This window comes from Nelumbo lutea, chromosome 2 (genome assembly GCF_056320005.1).
Source record: "Nelumbo lutea isolate HS-2025 chromosome 2, American lotus-T2T, whole genome shotgun sequence".
NCBI classification, from domain to species: Eukaryota; Viridiplantae; Streptophyta; class Magnoliopsida; order Proteales; family Nelumbonaceae; genus Nelumbo; species Nelumbo lutea.
The window spans coordinates 79,117,493-79,138,621 of record NC_142685.1 but is presented as its reverse complement, the minus strand read 5'-3'; positions in this window follow the sequence as shown (position 1 = coordinate 79,138,621).

Here is a 21,129-nt window from a genome sequence, read left to right as displayed (position 1 = left end):
TATGAATTATTGTGCTTAATACAATCAAGAGCTTGGCCACCTCCTGATTGATTTGAGTTATGTGAATGAATCGAGAGAGGAATTCACATAATCGACTGAATAATTCATAGTGTGAATTGAATAGTATACAGAGATATATATACATGATTCATATGAATTTCATGGTCTTCTTAGACTTAATGCATTCCCATCTTGAGAGTTCTACTCGAGAGATCGAAGGACTACCTGATGGGCGTAGGTTTAATATACCTCGAGAGAGAATATTAAATAAAAATTGGAAAGACCTCAGCTTATGAGAATGACAAATAATTTTGGTTAATCGATCCCATCAATATTCATTGCATTGGTTAGGTGGACCAAAAGCCCTAGCGATTCCATCAATTGCAGATTCGATTAGTGATCACCTTTGCTTTTATTATCAATAGTTCTTGCTCAATTCTAAATTTTGGTTGTCCAGATAATTAGGGAAGATTGTGGTTCTAATACTTATTTTGTTAAATCCCCGGGGGAATGATATTTTATACTACTTGATAACTAGTACACTTGCTAGAGTTATATATTCATAGCTATCAATTCCCATATGAGAGAGAGAGAAAATTTTGAAATTTCGCCCAACCTACCTGTAGGGTTTGGCCATCCATATGATGGATCTCTCATCCCTTCACCCATCAACGCGAAGTGAGGAAAAATCCTTATGGCAATCAAGGACTCCTCCTATGTCAAGTGGCCACCTTGGTTCAGGGGGGACCCCACCACCAGAAACAAGAATGTGTATTGTGATTTTCACAAAGACCACGATCACAGTACTGAAAATTCTAGAAATCTCCGTGATGAGATCGAGGAGTTTATCCGTCGCGGATATCTAAAAAACTTTATACAAAAAGAAGACAGGAACCAAGCAGATCGCCAAACAGATCGGCAAAGGGATCAAAGAAGAAATGCTCCCGAGTCTAGTAGTAGACAAAGTGAGCAGCCATCAAGGCAGTTACCAGAGGAAAGGCTGATCCGCGGGGTAATCAACATGATTTCTAGCGTGTCCATCATCGCAGGCTGCACTTTGGCAGTAGATCGAGCTTCAGTTCATGAGCTAGAGAACGAGGAGCAGAATCCGTCGAAATGACCCAGACTCGAAGACCCCATCTATTTCATAGAAGATGATGCGTGATAGCTATAATTATATAGCCCTAGCAAGTGCACTAGTTATCAAGTAGTATAAAGATGTCATTCACATGAGGATTTAACAAAATAAATATTAGAACTATAGCTTCCCTCAATTATTTGGACAACCGAATTTTGGATCTAACAATAGGAACTACTGAAAATTAAAGATAGAAAAAGAAGAGAGATAAAAACAAAGGCAATCAATGACTGAACTTGCAACGATCTAATTGAAAGAGCTAGGACTATTGGTCCACCTAACCATTCCAATGAACATCAATTTATTAAATTAACCAAGATAATTTGTTATTTTCATAAGCTAAAGTTTTTCCTAATTTATTTAACATTCCCTCCTAGGATATATCAAACCTACTTCTATTAAGTACCATTCAATTCACACTATGAATTATTTAGTCTCTTATATGAATTCCTCTTCTGATTCATCCACATAAACCAAATCAACTAAGAGGTGGCGAAACTCTTAATCGCATTACGCATAATAACTCATAGACAATATGAAAATAAAAACAACTTGATTGAATTAAATAAAAATCAATCCATGGTCATGGTTAGGTTTTCCATAGCCCTAGCTATAAATAAACTCATTCATGATAAAAGAATTTAAACAAACAAGGTATAAGAAATAACTCATGATGTCGCCCTTGAGGTTGAAATCGATGAGCTTGTCTTCTCCTTGTTGTCGCTTTCCTCCTTTTCTCCTTCTACGTTGTTGACTTCCTTCTTGAAGGCTGAAGCTTGCTTGGAGGATTTCTCCTTGATTGCTCCAGAGATTCATTGATGCCTTGGTGCTAGTCCTTCCCCCCTTTATATAACTTTAGGAGGAGGGGCTGTTTCCAGCTCCTTCTTGGAGTTATTCCTCAAAAATAGAAAGTCCTAATCTAATCCTATCCTTATCTCTTATTTAGTAATCTCAATCTCCTTTATCTTTCTAGAAATGATCAGAAAATTAAATCTGATAGGGCTCTTTGCAGTTTCTTATTCTTGCATTCATATTAGGCCTCCTCAACGAATTGGGCCGTTGCAAGGCTTCTCTGCGAATTGAACTTTTGCAGCGAACTGGGCTTCCCTACGAATTTGCTCAGACTTTGGGCCCGATTTTTACTTTGGTGCAGCTATAATATATCAAAACTCAAAACATGAAAGTTGTAGATTTCTTCCTTATATTTCCAAGGCATCTTGAATCATCTCAATCAGATTCCGGATGGGAGAGATATTCCCATATTAGTAAGCAGTTCCAAAACTGTACAAAATTACCCGATTAGCCTTGTTTTTCTCTTGATGCCTTCTTTCGTGCCTTAAATCGAAATACAAGAATAATGAGTCCAATTAAGTACTAATTAAGTATAAAAGACTATATATTTAGGGATAAAAATATGATAATTTTTATTCCCATCAATGCGCGCGGGATCCAATATCCTCACGATGACGCTTTAAGATAAATGATTTCGAAGTTAAGCGCGTCTTGGTGGATTCGGGTAGCTTGGCCGACATTCTATTCAAGGACGTCTACGACAAGCTCCAGCTCCAAGAAAGTGATATCAAGTCGACAGATACCCCCTTGGTAGTTTTCAGTGGCGAAGAGGTCAGACCGCTAGGGCAAGTCTCAGTACCTGTAGAGGTTGGCACGATATTGTAAGGTTCGAGCACACTTTCTTAAGTATAAAAGTACCTGTAGAGGTTGGCACGGTATTGTAAGGTTCGAGCACACTTTCTTAGTGGTCACGACTCCATCCCCGTACAATTCCATAGTAGGTCGACCCATTACGCATGCCCTACATGCGGTAGTATCCAATACTACTTGGCGATGAAGTTCTCTATAGACTATGGAGTAAGGGTTGTGCGAGGCGACCAGCTCGAATCTCGCAAATGCTACGTTGCCGCCCTCAAGGGGAAATCCAAACTAGCGGCTGACATCGATCTCGAGCGACCTGCAGAGTATGCCATGGAATGAGCTACACCAACATAAGAGATGGTTCACATCCCGGTCTCAATAGAAGATCCAGTTAAGACTTTCTAGATCGATGATTTAATCGAGGAACCACTCCGCTCTTAGCTTGTAAGTTTTTTACTTGAAAATTTAGATGTATTTGCATGGTTCGTGGCAGAAATGCCCGACATAGATTCTAAAGTCCTAACTCACAAGTTAAACACTGATCCCTCAGTCAGGCCTGTTAGACAGAAAAAACGCAACCTCACCCCAGAGCACTGGAGGATAGTCGACGAGAAGGTTGGGAAACTCTTAGCGGCCGATTTCGTCAGGGAGGTCCATTACCTGAGCTGGGTAGCTAATCCGGTTTTGGTGAAAAAGGCCAACGGTAAATGGCACATGTGCATCGATTATACTGACCTGAATCGAGACTGCCCAAAGGATTGTTTCCCACTGCCCAAGATCGACCGCCTAGTGGACGTGATCTCAGGGCATGAGTTGCTGAGCTTTCTGGATGTGTACTCGGGATACAAACCATATTAGGATGGACCCTACCGTTGAAGAAAAAATGACCTTCATAACCGAACTCGGACTGTATTATTACAAAGTTATGCGCTTCGGACTAAAAAATGTCGGGGCAAACCTTACAATGACTTGTAGATAGGAATTTTGAGCCGTTAATCGGTAACAAAGTCGAATGCTGTGTAGATGATATGGTCGTTAAGACCCAATTTTCAAAATTTTTATTGAATGGTTTGTAAAATGTCTTTAAATTTTTGCGTAAATATAACATGAAATTAAATCCCAACAAGTGTGTCTTCGGTGTCATCTCGGGTAAATTCCTGGGTTACATAGTCAACCGACGTGGCATCGAAGCCAACCCCAAAAAAATAAAGGCCATCTTAGATATGGGACCACCTCGCAAATTAAAGGAGTTTCAAAGACTGAATGATAGGATAGCCGCTCTGAGCTACCTGCGGATTTGAAATAAAAAATAATAAAAATTTTGAATTAAAAAAAAAGAGAAAATAAAAAATAATAAAAAAAGAGAAATTTTCAAAAGTTGAATTTAAATTTCAAAATTCACATTTGAAATTAAACTCAAAATTTTAAATTCAAATAAGAAGAAAATGGACTTTTGTGTTGTATGATGGGAAGGAGGTCTCTAAGGAGAGAAACTGTAGAACATATACCTGAAATAGAGAGATACATCCATCATCAACTCCGAAATCAAATGGCCGGAATCAATGATGCCCAACTTAGAAAGTTGAAGGAATACTTCACTCCAACACAATACAACCCTTCATCCTGCATTCAGTTACCTAATACTTAGGCCTTATAGTATGAAATTAAGTCAAGTACAATCCAGATGCTCCCATCCTTCTAATGGGAAGCCAAGTAGGACTCATATAAGCACATAGATGAGTTCTTGTAAATATGTTCAATTATAAGGATTCGGAATTTCAATGATAATGCCCTTAGATTGACTCTTTTCCCCTTCTCCTTGAAGTATAAGGCCAACCTTGGTTAGGGACTATAGGGAGACCCATTAGGACTTGGGCAGAAATGCAAATTATCCAGGTGAACAAATTCATGAGGCTTGGGAGCGGATGAAAGAGTTAATGAGAAAATGTGCACACCATGGCCTATCCCAGTGGCAAATTATCCAAGCCTTCTATGAAGGCCTAACAGATCAATACAGGCAGATGGTAGATGCACCGTATGGGGGGGAAGGGCATTTATGAGCAAGAGTGAGGATGAAACTTATGAACTTTTCAAAACCTTGAGTGAGAATTTTATCAATAATGCATCGTTATATTCCTAAGAAAGATCGGTGGGACCCTCAAAGAGGGTAGGGCTCTATGAGGTCAGAAATAATATAGAGCCCGAGGAAAGTTTGGACTTGAATGCCATTTCTAGAAAGTTGGATAGGGTGGACCTTCTAGCCCAAAAGCTCAACCAGTTTTTCACTCTTAACCAGCAATTGGGCCCATCTACCTCTTATCCCGAAGTATGTTCCATTTGTGCTAGCCCGACCCACCAGGTTGATGACTGCCCTACTGTCGCCCAATTTCCACCTTTTATCCAAAAACAAGTTCAGGCGGCCCAGATTTTTTCAAGGCCCAATAATGATCCATATTCTAATACTTATAACCCTAGGTGGAGAAACCATCATAACTTTTCTTGGAGGACACATCAATCCAATGTACAGTCCCATCAGCATCTGTTCAACTCCACGGCCCAACAATTTCAGAGGCCAATAGTACAAAACCAGTTCTAGTAGGTTTACCCTAGGAGACCAACCCAACTATATCAGAGCTACCCACAATCCCCTCAATCCCGATCAGTATACAATCAATTTATGCAGCTACAGTAGTTGATCCTAAATCAACAACAATCCATTTCTAGGTTAGAAAGCCAAATAGGGCAGCTAGTTGAAGCTATAGCAAGGAAGACAGTGGGGCAACTACCGAGTCAACCGGTTGAAAACTCTAGGAATCAACCACCGGGTTTTTCTCAGCAAATTCAACCATCTCCTCAGAATCCCCAATTCAAAAACACTAAAGCTATAATAATTTTAAGGAGTGGGAGAATTTTGGAAGACCCGTATGAGAAAGGAAGTAAAGAAGAAGGAGTTAGAAAACCCTAAGTTGGGGGGGGGGGGGAGGAAGAAGAAGAAAGGGAAAACTTAGAAAAAGAGCCTAAAGTGAACCAATTTGTAGTCCCCTTTCCTACTGCACTCACAGCCAGGCCGTCACGGAAAAAGAGAGAGATTCACAATGAGGAGATCATGGAACTTTTCAAACAAGTATACATTAACATCCCGCTCCTCGATGTGATTCCACATGTCCCAACTTATGCAAAGTTTTTGAAAGAGCTATGCACCCAAAAGAGGGAGCCACAATCGGCCCCACAAAAAGTGATGCTCTCAGTAGATGTGAGGGTCGTCCTCCTAAACCAACTTCCCCAGAAAATGAAAGACCCAGGTGCTCCTCTTATTAGTTGTATAATTTCTGGAATCACCTTTGATAAGCTCTATTGGACCTAGGGGCTAGTGTAAACCTACTTCTGTCCATTATTTATGAAAGGTTCAGGGTCGGCGAGTTGAAACCAACCCTAGTAATTCTATAACTCGCTGATCGGTCGGTCAAGACTCCTCGAGGTGTCATCGAGGAAGTCATTGTTAGGATAGAAAACTGTTATTTCACTACAGATTTTGTCGTCCTAGACATGACCACAACCAAAGAACTGAACCACAACCCGATAATCTTAGGACAATCGTTTTTAGCAATGGCTAATGCAAATATCAACTGTAAATCGGGGGAAATGGACATCTCATTTGAAGAGCAGAAGGTCCAATTGAATGTTTTTAATGCCTCTAAGTATCCAAACCTAGGGGAAGATAAAGGCAGTGTGGACATTGTGGATAATCTTGCGAATGACCTAGCTACCCCTTGGTTAGCCCAATCTTGTCCTGGTTGGTATGAAAATGAAAGTGAGTATGAGAGTTTGGATTAGAGAGATGAATAGTTGCATTTGGCTAACGACGTTAAACTTAGTGCTGGTTGGGAGGCAACCCAATGTAATATTTTTAGTTAATTTTAGGATTATAGTTTTTTTTTTATTCGAGACTAGGTGGCAGTCCTTGAACCCCTCAAGAAAACCATATTCATTGTTCCCTTTGGCCTAAATCCTTGTTTTGCATCATTCTAGTCATGCCATTAGGGACAATGGCATTTACGTTGGGGGTAAGGAAAGAGAGAGTGAGAAAAATTGAAAAAAACTTGCCAAGATAAGAAGAGAAGCTAAGCCTTTAGAGACGGAGAATTAAAATTTCACTGAAATTTTTAAAATATTCCATTAAAAGAGATTCCTAAACAGAAAAAGTTAAGGTATTGATAAAAAATATTGAATTATGTAGAAATTGGTAGCAAGTGGCAGGAGTATAAATTGGTCTTGTTTGAATATTATCAAAATCATTTGGAAATTGAAAAATACTCCCAAGATTGCCCCTATCAAGATAGAAAGAGAAAGATTGAGAAATTAGACAAAATTCTTCAAATTGTTAGAAATAGTGGACCACCCTGAACATTGTTGCAAAAAAAAGGAGGAATAAAAAGTCAATGGATACCCTAGACTTAGTAACTGGGTCTCTTCCCCTAAGTCAAGTGCCAAGATTCATGTCAAATTGGAAAGGGAATGCCAAAGACAACCACCTAACACTTAGTAACCGGGTCTGTTCAACTAAGGCAAGTGTCGAGATTCGCGTCAAACGGTGAAAGGTAACAATAAAAATAAGTTTAGGGGTAGAATCCACTATCAGAAATAATATGAAGAATACTTGTCTGATTTGAAAATCAATCTAATCTTATCTTATGAAGACAGTTTGCAAATGGAAGGGTCAGTAGGATTTTTTTAGCCAAGTTTCTGTAATGCTCAAAACAAGACAGTTTTTACCCCTAAAGACTAATACCTATCTAAACACTGGGTGAACAAATTCATGAGGCTTGGGAGATGATGGAGTTTATAAGAAAATGCCCACACCATGGCCTGTCGCAGTGGCAAATTGTTCAGGCCTTCTATGAAGGTCTGATAGATCAATTCAGGCAAATGGTAGATGCATCATGTGGGAAGGCATTTATGAGCAAGAGCGAGGATCAAGCATATGTTAGACAATTTTGTATGCCCTTAGCTTCAATCAAAATGATGTACTTTATGAGTTTATTGTAAATGAATAAAAGTGCATATTTGATTCATGTTCCCTTGGTATGTTTCTGTGTAATACCTTTAAACTGGACACTTAATGAGACTCATGTTAGTTTAGAATGTTCATAGCCAGTGGGTCAGTCTGGGGAGACCTATCCTGCCAAAGCTGACACTGTGGTGCCACCAAGTCGGTTGGAGTGGCTTGTCTCAGCTACCGGGGTGAGACCCTAGGCACATATAGTGTAGGATTAATTGAATTTTTGAACTGGACCAAATTTCCAGTATTGCCTTGGACCTTGGAGATTGATGGGCAAAACTGGAAAGTTACACCCGACCCCTAGACTCGATTATGATACTACACTACGTGTCGGATTGGGCTGTCTTTGATGTACCAATCAGTGAGATCCTTAGCGGGGGTCAAAACCTGGATATGTTGGGACAGTCTGAGAATTCATCTCAGTGGGTGATCATAGTGACAGGATCAGATTTTGGATCCTTCCTTGGGCATGAACACTCCACTGGGAGATACTGTTTCTCTGTATTAGGTATTATCCCTCCCTACTCCTTTTGGTTCATATCTGGTTCAGTTTATAGTTCAAGAATTATCTTTGAAAATATGATTTTCTAAATGGGGAATTCGATTCTCAGTTGAAGGGAGAGAAAAATTTTTGAAATTGACCCCCTTATTCCGCAATCTTTGGGCGTCCATGTGATAGATTTCCTATCCCTTCAGGTATCAGGATGCTTGATTAATCTTGTTAGGGATGATCTTGAAATGGGAAGGATCTATGCTCAATGTAATTTTAAGGCTGCATTGTTAAGGGACTAGCAATGGTTAATTTGGGGGGTGTGATAACCCTGCATTTTGATGCCTTAAGGGCATCAGTTCAGGGGTATTTTCGTTCTTAGATAGTCAAAGTGCATCCTTTTTCCAGTTAAAATAAATTATGTGACCTTTGTGGGTCTCTATGCAAATTACGTAGAAAGCTGGAAAGTTTTCATGGTTGAAGTGCAGTTTTTGGGAAACTGGTGTGAAGATCAACTGAGAGAGGGGGTGTTTTGTAAAAAATTGAGAACAGGAGGGCGCCTCCAATATGCTAAACCTAGTTGGCGCCCATCCTACTGTATCACCATGCTCCCCTCTCCTTAGCAAACCATAGGGAGCCTTTTTAACCCAAGCTTTTCCTCCTTAGCTGACCCTAGCCGCCCCAGTTGTGTAATCTCCACCATCCACTCCTTCTAATCTCCACCATCCATTTTAGGGCTCTCCTTTGTAGCTTATAAACCCCAGGGTGCCACCTATTCTGCTAATATTCACCATTCAGCTCCCCCACCATTAAATCTCAGCCACTCCCTCCATCTTATATCCTAACCATTCAATCTAAAGTGCCACTTATTCTTTTAATCTTAACCCTTCAACCCTAGATGTTCTAATATACACCCTCCATTTCTTGGCACCCAAATCTCAACCCTATATAATATTAGGCGCACTCTCCTCTTATTTTCAGCCATAGGATCACCCCAAAACCATCTTAGCCATCCATTAGAAATCCTAAGGCATCCCTAACTTTGCTAAACTCCAGCTGTCGTCCCCCATCTTCCTCCCTATTTCCAGTTGTGTCCACCATTCTCTATAAGGGATTGGTCAATTCACCCAGGTAAGAAGGAAGGCTGATCTTGAGAAGTTCAAGGGTAGAGGAAGAAGAGGACGCTTAGACAAGAGGAGGGGTTCCTATTTGTAGTTTGCCAACCCCATTACTTCTACCTTTGGATTTGAATCCCAACCATTTTTTCTTCAATTTTAGAATTTCTTTATGTTCTTTAATTTCTAGTTTATTTTTCCTCCTGCAAATTTTATTTTTATTAGATTTAATTTGTACTTTATTTCTTTTCTACAGATCTGAAATTCGGCCAGGAAAGACGGAAAGCCTAGTTCGAGAAGTTCGAGGGTCAACGACGAGATCCTAAGATTGCTACCTCTGATCGAATTGCAGATTTCTTCTTTTTAATTTCTGTTGTTTATTTGTTGCTATTATTCATTTTATTTTCAGTAGTGTTCGAACTCCATTTTTATTTAATTCCAATTTAGTTAATGAAAGTTTTGTGATAAAGCAACTTCCCTTTGCAATTTTTTACCCGGATTATGGTTTGTAATAATTTTTCCCTCACTTCTGGTTTGCCATGCATCGTTTCATCTTCCGAGGGCACGCGCCGAGAGGTGCGGTATAGCTGGTTTAGAGAAGCGGAGGGTCCCTGCGATCGTTGGATCGATAGTGATCTGAGTCGTTGCTTGGGCATCATTTTGTCTTCCGAGGGCGAGTGACGGGTGGCACATTATGGTTGGATGGTGGAAGCGAAGGTGCCTCAACTATCAGATCCAACGAGATCTGGGCCATCCATTTTCCTTTAAATAAGGGCCCTAGTGGTTACTTTGCCTGTCATTTGAACTTAGGCACCCTTGCTGTCGAGTGAACTCAGCTCCCAGGTTCTTAATCCTTCAAGACACCCTGTCTTCACCTTCATCACCATCTTCTAGGTAATTCACAATGTCTTTCTCAAACTCTGGCCTTGAGTGCCATGAACTCCCGAACACCTCGGGAGGGAGCTCTGCTTAGACCTGTCCCCCACTCTCCTTGTTAGGTTCCTTGGCCATTGTCCCTTTCGGTAGGAGATAGCGGTGCTGAGGGAAAGAGTAGCCTCTAGGGGCACTGAGGGCAGTCACCAATGCGATGACTCTCCCCGTGAAAGTGTAGCGTTGGCATCCCCAAGGGAGCCCGAAGGGTCTCCTCAAGCCGAGGGGGAAGATGCTATAGAGATTGCCATTGGACCGGTGGGAGGGAGCGCTGGTCAAAGTGTGGCTGATGAGAGGGAAATTTGTATTTACCAACATTTTTTAGAGTCTAGCCTTAGGTTTCCCCTCCTGTCTTTCGTCTTTGATTTACTGGAGTGGTACGGGATCACTATCAGTCAACTCGTCCCCAACGCCCTTAGGACCATAATAGCGATGTTGGGGTGGGTTTGGCTTTGGGAGGTGGAGTTGACGTAAAAAATGTTCCGTGCCATGTTCGCACTGAGGAAGCATGCTTCTGAAGCCAACACATACAACTTCCATCCCCGGAGGGTGAAGCCTGTGCACAACCCCTCGTCCGTCCATGGGTTGAAGGATCTCCTGCCCAGAAGGCTAGGGGTTCAGGTCTGAGTGGGGGGAGGCCTGTGTACTTGTTGAAATATGTCCCCCTCCACTCCAAGATGAAGAGGCCATTGTCGTGGCTCATTTTCTTGTGATGGGGGCTGTCCAGGCGAAGCTGTTGGTGGAGGAGGATATTCCCCTAGTGTTCACTGGGATTAGCCCTACCCCCCTCGGTAGGAGAGGTTTTGTAGTTACTTTGCACACCTTCCACGTCTTTGGCTGGTTGTGTTGACCATTTTTCTTTGTTGTTCGTAGAGATATCGATGGATGCTAAGTAGAGAATGCTCAAGAAGGCCCGCACAAAGCAAGCTGGGTAGAAAGTAGGGGCATAGACACCAAAGTGGCCCGACGAAGAGGTTGCCCTCCTACTCAGTGAAGGGGGGAATCAGTACGTTTCCGCCTAGGGGAAACAACTAGTAGTGGCACCCTTGGAGCTCGCCGAGGGGGCCAAGAAGCCCTTGGAGGGGGCTAAGAAGACAGCAGAGGTGCCGAGTAGGCCAGCCAAGGGAGTTGAGGTGCCGAGGTGGCCCACAGAGGGGGCCGAGATGGGTCGGAAGAGTCCCACTGAAGACACACCTAGGGAGGAGCCACTGTTGTAAGTGGCCAATGCCGAATGCCCGATCGAAGACGTGGCGAAGAGACCCGAGAGAGCCGAGGGGGCTAACAAGGTGTTCCGTCCGCAATGGCAACTCCACGAAAGGGACTCCATCTAGGACGAGGGGGTCAGCCAGACCTTGGTGAAAGGGGCGATCCTCCTGAGGGATCGTTACCGCTTGTTGTAGAGTGACCCCAAGGCCATCTATGACGAGGGCTTGTACCATCTAACAAAAGTAAGATTTTTGTTTTTTTTTTTTTTTTTTTTGTATCTTATGCATTTCCTTCTCTTCCTCCTCTTTTGTTCACAAACTGCTAACTGGTTCTGTTGCAAGCCTGCCTACACTTCGTTAGTTTTGGGGATAGGACGAGGCTAGCGATGTCTCATATCGACAAGTTGGAGAAGGAGAAGGAGAGGCTCCAGAAGTCCACCGAGGAGAAGCTCCAAAAGGAGAGGGAGAAGCTTCAAAAGACTGCTACTGCCGCTGAAGAAAAAACCAGAAATTTACAAAGGCGTTCCTGGATGAGCAGTCAGTTCGGGAATGCCTTGAGATACAGTTGAAAGAGGTGCCATAGGGTCTTTCCATGGAGTAGATGGAGAGAGTTCATTTGGAGAGCATTGTCTTCGTGGCGGAGAGGCAAGCAGCCGATGCTGAAGGAAGGGTTGCCAAGGTAGAGAAGAAGGCTACCGAGGCCACGACATCAGTGGAGTAGGCTAGGAAGGCAGTAGCCAAAGCAGTGGAGGCATTCAAGAAGTGCTCCGAGTATTTGGATGTGCTTACGGAGTATGCATTAGCGTCCTACCTCGACGGGATCGAAGACACAAGGATGGCGCTCCTACAAGTGATGCCAAACTTTGACGTTGAGGGGTTATAGGTGATTCCAGATGCCCCTGACGAAGCCCAGGCTACTGATGACTCCGCTCCTCTTGCCGGCGGCGAGGCCTAGGTGTGGATCTCCCCCTTTTTCTTTTTTGTTTTGCTGTTGTGTTGTTTTCTTTCTTTTTTTTGTGGATGTACATATGTTTGGCCCAAGGGGCCTTATAAAACTTTTTGTAAAGGCCGTATGAAAATACAATGATGAATGAAGTCATTTTTTTGTATATGCTGTGTGTATTTTGTATGTTGTATTCTTGTGCATCTTTTTTCTTCTCTTCTTCTTTTTCTTTTCCCTTTTTTTTTTGTTTGAGAGGTCCCTGCCCCTCCGAATGATGAGACCACAATGCACAAAAAGACATATAGTTTGCTCATAGCATGTATAGTTTGCTTGCATGCTTGCTTTAAGTAGTTAGGGCATTGAGGGCCGAGGCAGGGTCATACATCTAAAGCGAGGCTTGCCAGGCTCCACAATTCCTTTAAGTGTTTACTTAGGCAAGGCCGAAGTGACCTAGCGCCATATCCAAGGTCGTTGGCTGAGGTTTATCACCGAGGTACCCAGGGGGATGAGGAGCCGAAGTGAAGCGACATTATTGGGGTGCAACTCACCTAGCTTATTTCCCACTAAGTGTTTCCTCAGGGGAGGCCGAGGAGTCACACCGGTGAAGCTTGGGGCTCGAGCCAAGGCAAACCGCCGAGGCCATCGGGGTTGTGATTTTCATTGTGCTAGGTGTAGGTAGCTGAGGGGGTTACCGTCCACTAAGGGGGCGATGTGGCATGTAGGGCTTTATCTACCTTGACATGCTGAGGGTGTCACCGTCCACCAAGGAGGTGATGAGGCATTAAGGGCCTTGATTACCCTGGCGTGCATGTTTCTGGTGAGGTGCTCGTCTGAGGGTTGGTCGCAACCTTTGACATTAGTCAATTTTGAGCACTCATCCCTCGGAGGAGGGTTTCACACGTTGCTAGGTTGCGGAGCCATGGGCTTTTGAGGACTTTGGACACACATTCATTCAACATTTGAGGTGAAGAGGTACTTTTGCTTCCTTCATTCATCACTTAGCCATAGGCACTTACATTCACTGAAAATACATTCAGAGGTTCTCCAAGTTCTACGTCTGAGGGATGGGTCTTCCATCCAAGTGTTCCAAGTGAAAGGTTCCGGGGCCAAGGACGTGTTTGACTTTGTAGGGGCCTTCCCAGTTGGGGCCTAGCTTTCCTACTCCAGGTTTGGGGACCGTGACCTTTATGAGGATGGAATTGTCTTTCTTTTACTTTCGAGTTGTAGTAGCGGGCCACGCATTGCTGGTAGGCAACTACCCTAATCTACGCTTGCTCCTAGGCTTCTTCCAATAGATTCGGCTTGGCTCTAAGGGCTTCGTTGTTCTCTGCTTTGTTGTAGGCTTTGACTCGAATCGTTGGCTGGCTGATCTGTGCTGGGATTACAATTTTTGTACCATAGGTCAGGTTGAAGGAAGTTTTTCCTATGGTCATCCGAGGCGTGGTTCAATATAACTAGAGTACACTGTTAAGATCGCCAGCCCATAACCCTTTGGCTTGGTCTAATCTCATCTTTAGTCCATCTAGGATGGTTCTGTTAGTAACCTCGGCTAGGCCATTTGTCTAGAGGTAGCCCATTGAGGTGTACTACAATTTGATGCTGAGGGAGGCACACCACTCCCGAAATCTAGCATAATCAAATTGCTTCTCATTGTCGGTGACTAGAATGTGAGGGAGGCTAAAAAGACAAATGATGTTTTTCCAGAAGAAGCTCTGGATCGCCGGAGCTATGATAGTGGCTTAAGGCTCGACTTAGACCTACTTGGTGAAATAGTCTACGGTGATGACGAGGTACTTCCTGCCCCCTGTTGCTTGTGGGAAAGGGCTGAGGAGGTCCATTCCCCATTTTGCGATGGGCTAGGGGTTATTGAGGGCTAAGAGGGTTGTCGCATGTTGATGACATATGTTGGCGTTGTTAGACAGTGTGTGCCGAGGTAGCTTCTCCATGCGAGTAGTGCGACTGAGGACCGCGCTTGAGGTGCTTGCTAGCTTGGATAGGGCATCGGCCCTCGCATTGTCAGCTCATGGAATTTGCTGTAGGGTAAAGCGCTGGAAATGGTAGACTAGCTCTTGGACTTTGGTGAGGTACTTGGACATGCTTTGTTCTCTGGATTCGTATTCTCCATTCACCTGATTCACCACCAACTGGGAATTGCTGAAGGCTTCGACGTATGAGGAGCCGAGGTCCTTGGCTAGTTATAGTCTAGTGAGGAGGGCCTTGTACTCGGCTTCGTTGTTTGACGCTGGGAAGTCGAACCTCAACACGTATTCAAGGGTTGAGTTGTCCGGGGTGAGGAGGATAAGGCTAGCACCTCTTCCTTTGGCATTGGATGACCCATCCACAAAAAGCTTCCAGGCGAGGGGAGTATCTCCAATTGGATGCCCTTCTCCTGGTTTATCTTCTCGGGCCTGAGGGAGAGCTCGGTTGAAGGTGCACTTCGTCACAAAATCTACGAGGGCTTGTGCTTTAATGGCGAGCCTTGGCTGGTACTGTATGTTGAATTCAGAAAGCTCGATGGACCATTTGATCAAACACCCCGAGGTCTCGGGCTTGGTGAGGACAACTATGAGGGGCTAATTTGTTAGTACTATGATGGTGTGAGCTTGGAAATATGGCCTAAGATTTTTGGCTGAAACCACAAGAGTGAAGGCCAACTTCTCTACTTCAGGGTATCTGGTTTTGGTGTCTCATAGTACCTTGCTGATGTAGTATATCGGATTTCGTTCTCCATCTTCTTTGATCAGGACTGAACTGACTGCTTCATCCCTGGCTAATAGGTACAAGTATAGAGTGTCTCCTAGTACTGGGCGGGCCAAGAGGTGAGGTGAGGTGAGGTACTCCTTGAATTTGTCAAAAGCTCACTAACATTCCTCCGTCCACTAAAAGTCTTTCAGTTTCTTGATGGTTCAGAGGAAGGGAAGACATCAGTCAGCTGAAGCGGTTTAGTGCCGCCACTCGGCCAGTGAGCTTATAGGTTTCCTTCACCAACTGTGGTGGTGCCAAGTCCAGTATGGCTTGTATCCTCTCAGGGTTGGCCTCAATGCCTCGTTTAGGAATTGCCCGAGATAACGTCAAAAGCACATTTGTTGGGATTTAACTTCATATTGAACCCACAAAGTGTCCAAGGTCCCAACAAGGTCCAAGGTGTGTGCTTCGACCTTCAGGCTCTTTACCACCATATCATCTACATAGGCTTCAATGTTCCTCCCCATTTGGTCCTTGAACACTTTATTAACAAGACACTGGTAGGTAGCTCCTACATTTTTAAGCCCGAAGGTCATCACTTTGTAGCAGTACGTATCATGCTCTGTGATGAATGTGGTTTTCTCTTTGTCTTCGGGGTGCATCTTTATTTGATTGTATCCGGAGAAGGAATCTATGCAGTTGAGCAATTCATATCCTATAGTTGCATCGACAAGGTGGTCTATACTTGGTAAAGGAAAACTATCCCTGGGGCAAACTTAGTTGAGGTCTGTGAAGTCAATACAAATTCACCATTTCCCATTAGCTTTCTTAACCAAAACCACATTCGACTACCAATTAGGATAGTATAGATCTTGGATGAATCTGATGTCGAGTAGCTTGTCAACTTCCTTCCTATGGCCTTCCATTGCTTTGATGCAAAGTTCCTCTTCTTCTGCCGAACCAGCCTAAAGCTCCGGTCCATGCTTAGCCTGTGAGTAATGACTGAAGTGTCAATTCCGGGCATGTCAGCGGTGGACCAAGTGAAGACGTCGGCATTAATTTTAAGAAAACATACCAGTTAAGATAGGCTCTTCGGGGGAAGGTTGGACCTGACGTGGACAATCATCTTGGGCTCGTCCTCGTCCAGGGAACTGAGAGGAGGTCCTTGGCCCGTTGGCCTCGGCTTGCAGGCTCCTCCTTGAGGTTGAGGCCCTCAAGTGGCAATGCTTCTTTATTCTTGTTCTTCAGTGCTGCCACGTAGCACTGACAGGCGATATGCTGAACCCCCCAAACAACTATGATGTGTGGCTCATTGTGACACTAGCAAGTGCACTAGCCGCTTAAGTAAAGGAGTAGTGAGTAAAGTATTGTTCCCATGAGGATTTATATAGCAATTACTATTAATAAATCAATCTATTGTTATCTGATTAGCCAAAATGTAAAATTAATGAAAATCTGAAATTCTTACTACAAAGCTATTTCTAACACATTGGACCAGACACCTTGTATGCAAGTGAGGAGATAAGCTAAAGATGCATAGAAAAATAAATTTAGCAACTAGTTTTCTAGGCAATTCGAGTAGAATAGGATTCAACCTTGGTTTGGTGAAATCCCAAAGCAATGAGCCGCCTCTCTCGAGCGCATGTTCAATCTATGCGTGAGTGATGGTCCTTATATCTCTATCAAGGATTTAATCACCATGCATGCATTTAGATCTAGCAATTCTTGGGCTTCATTTCAGCTGGATGATCATCAACTCAGCTGAATGAACACCAACCGAATTGTGCAAGTTATCTCTGACCTTGCACTCAATTCGGCTCTTGATTGGCAGATATGAAATCTTAGAGTCTTTCTCAAGCACTCTAGGAATTTCAAGAAAGAGGAACAATTCGGCTAGACTGAATTAAAGCTACCTGAATTCTTTCTCAAATAATTCAGGTATTACAAGTTCATGATCTGAAATCATAGATCTGATTTTATAGAATGGCAGTTCGGATCTCACTATTTCATGATCTGAATTTATATATATGAGATTGGAAAATAGCAATTCAGACCTTGTAAATTCATGATCTGAAATTTCAGATCTGAGATTTCAAAATAGCAATTCGGCCAACAATCCACAATTGAAATTCCAAACAAGAAACTTCAAGATTGAATCTACTTTACTCGAATGAACTTAGAAAACAGATTACAAAATTGAATTTTCATAATACATGCTTTGACTAGAGCAAGAAAGGAAAATTTGATGGATAAATTACATAAATCTTAGCTGAATTCGATTACCAATTTGTGCAAAAATCAAGTGAGGACAAAACCTTGATCTCCAATTTCTTTCTCCCCCTTCAAATTCAGCTTATTCTTCTTTTGAAGCTGCTTATTCCTCCTCTCATTTCCTCTCTTGCGCCTATCTCTCTATCTTCTTCTCTCTTAGAACAAGAGCTCAAGGAGAGTTTGAAATCAGATATTGGGCCCCTTTTCCCTTGTATCTCTTCTCCTTTTATAGCCTTCTCCTCAGCCCCTTTCCTCCTCTAGAGTGTTCTCCAATCTAGAAAGTTCTCTCATCTAAAAAGTTATCTCCTCTAGAAAGTTCTCTCATCTAGAAAGTTCTACGGTGCGGTTCTAGATAATTCGGGCTCGATTTTGACCCCGATTCATTCTATGTATATCAAAAATCAAAACATGAAAGTTCTAGAAATTTTCTTTATCTTTCCAACTCATCTTGAATCATCTCAATTGGAGTCCGGATGAGAGAGTTATTCCCAAATTACTATTCGGTGCCGAAATTGTCAAAAATTACCCACTTAGCCTTGCTTTTCACTTAATGCCTCATTTCCCTCTTCTAGAAAGTTTTCCGCCTTTAGGCTCCTTGGGCTGCACTTTGGGCTGCTCTTGAGCTTTTCTTGATCTACAAATGGGCCTTCTCATTGTTGGGCCGAATAGGTTCCACTGGAAATCTTCGGTTGTGCTCTCTCTTTGGGCTTTCCCAAAGAGTGCAACATGGGCTGCATGGGCTGAATGGCCCTCCTTTGACCTCTCGGCTGGGCCTTGCTCCCAGCTGGGCTGTATAACCTTCTATTTGGCCTCATTTAGCATGATTTTATGCTCTTTTTCCCTAGACTTGTCCCCTTTGACAATTTCCTAAAATCAAGCTAAATTGGGGTAAGAATTCACACAAATTAGCATCAAAACCATGCATAAACACCAAAATTTATATGTAAATTGTGCACACATCAAATTATGACGCTGTGCTTAGTTGAGAATTTGAGAGCGAGATGGTAGGAGGACATGGCGGCTCGCAGCGTGTGAAGGGTCGGCCTCCCTATGATTGCGTTGTAGGGGGAGCCGATCCTCACAACAAGGAACTCCGTCATCTTCATCACCTGTTGAGGCTTGGTTCCTACCGTAACTAGTAGGGTGATCTTTCCTTCTAGCCTAACGACATTGCCAGAGAAGCTGACCAGTGGGACGTCGGTGGGCTAAAGGCACTCTGGCACTATCTTTATCTTTTCAAAAACTTCATAGAAGAGGATGTTTGCTGAGGAGCCACTATTGACAAGGATCCTCTTGACTAGGAAGTTTTCTACTATGGCCAAAATCACTAACACATCGTCATGGGGAACCGTGATCCCATTAAGGTCTTCGTCTATAAAGGAAAGGTCTTTCTTTTGCTCTAGCCTCTTGGGGGAAGGCCCTTGGATGTTCAACTACTTGGCGTAGGCCTTGTGGGCCGAGGCCGAGCCCTCGATGATGACTCTGGTGACCTATTGGTGTGGATACTTCTGTTGCGGATGCTACTGCTGAGAGGACGAAGTGTCGGCTTCACCCCCGATGAACTACTTCAAATCCCCACGGTGGATGAAGGACTCTATTTCATTCTTCAACTCATAGCAGTCCTCGGTGTCATGGCCGACCTGTTAGATAGTTGTATGCCCTTAGCTCCAATCAGAATGATGTACATTTTGAATTTATTGTGAATGAATAAAGTACATATTTGATTCATGTTCTTGTGGTGTGTTTTTGTGTAATACCCTTAAACTGGACACTTATGAGACTCGTGTTAGTCTAAAATGTTCACAGTCGTTGGATAAGTCTGGGGAAATTTATCCTGCCAAGGCTGACACTAGTGTGCTGCCAATTGTTGGGGTGGCCTGTCTCAGCCACCAGGGTGAGACCCAAGGCACATGTAGTGTATGATTAATTGAATTTTTGAACCGGACCAGATTTCTAGTATTGCCCTAGACCTTGGAGATTGATGGGCAAGACTGGAAAGTTACACCGGACCCTATACTCGATTATGATACTGCACTAGGTGACGGATCGGGCTGTCTTTGATATGCCAATTAGTGAGATCCTTAGCGGGGGTCCAAACTTGGGTATGTAGGAACAGTCCGAGAATTCATTTGAGTGGGTGATCATAGTGATAGGATCAGCCCCTTTGTCGGACAAACGTAATGATCGGGGTTGCACTCTCTCTGATGGAATGCAAGACTATCAACAACCGATTTCAATCGTTGAAATTTTGTTTTGCAAAGTATATTTATATATTGATATACATATATTTTACGGTTTCTAAACATTTGCAAAAGGTTTTAATTCCTAGGATCTATGTGAGCAGAAAGTGCAACCTTGTTCCTTGCAGCTGAGGGAGATGTCCTCTCTTGTCGGGCAGTGTTTGATCATTATGGGCTGAGAGGTTAAGTGTAAGACCATTGAGGGTAATACCTGATGGGCTTATCTTACATCTGTCCACAGCCCCTGGGTGTTACAAGGTGGCTTGGCCCAGTGACCACTTAGGGTAAGTGTTGGGCCCATAGACTCCATTTGATGGGCTTCCGGGGGTGCACTGTCCATAATAGTGTATTCGGCCAGGCCTTGTAACAAAGGCTGGGTTGAACCCATGTGGTTGATGTGTAGATCAATGTTTGGCTCCCACGCCATACAAGGAAGCCTAACTGGGCAGTAGTTTGGAAGGCTAAGTGAGCACATATCCTTATTGGGCCTAATGCCCATTTCGAATTGAGCTGATTTGATTAGTTAAATGAGAGGCAAATTCTGAGATTAGATTAGCAGATTTAGAAACCTCCTAATGGGATTATGAAAGGGCTGATCTAATTTATTGATAAGATAAGGGTTTACCCTTATCACTTAAATGGAATTCTGATCCAAATGTGATTTGGATCAGCAACTCTTAATGGGATTAGGAGCTGATACCTTTAAGCTTATAAAAGGAGGAGAGGGCGGCAGCCTTTTAGAGATTAATATTCACATTCTCTTCAGAGCTGAAATCAAAAAAGAAATAATTCAGCACCTCCGCAAAAATTCTTTCTTGCCGCCGCCATATCTACCAGTTTGAATTCCTATTCTCAGTAGGAGTGATCAAGATTGGATCTTGATATCGGTTCTTTGTGAAAGGACTGATTGGAAGTAGTTCTCACGTCCCGTCTAGCTGATTCTTGCGAAGGATCTGGTTCTTTTGAAGAACGCTGCTGATTTTTCTCCATCCTGCATTGCGCCATATTCAGTGGGAACGGTCTTTGGTTCATTCCTTAGGTGTGAACACCTCTATTGGGAGATACTATTTCTCTGTATCAGGTATATCCCTCTCCTACTACTTTTTGTTTAGATCTGGTTCGGTTCTTGGTTCAAGGTTGATCATTGAAAAATATGATTTTTCTAAAATAGGGAATACGATTCCTAGTAGGAAGGAGAGAAATTTTTGAAATTTGCCTATTCTATTCCTCAAGATTTGGGTGTCCATATGATGGATCTCTGACGGGTTGTCGAAGCCCTCAAAATTAGTACTAGTCCCACAATAAAATATTTGTAGTAAAAGTGGTATTAGGTCGAATCCCACAGGGAGTTAACAGTAATATCTCAGCCGAATGAATATTATCATTGAGTGGGAAAATTA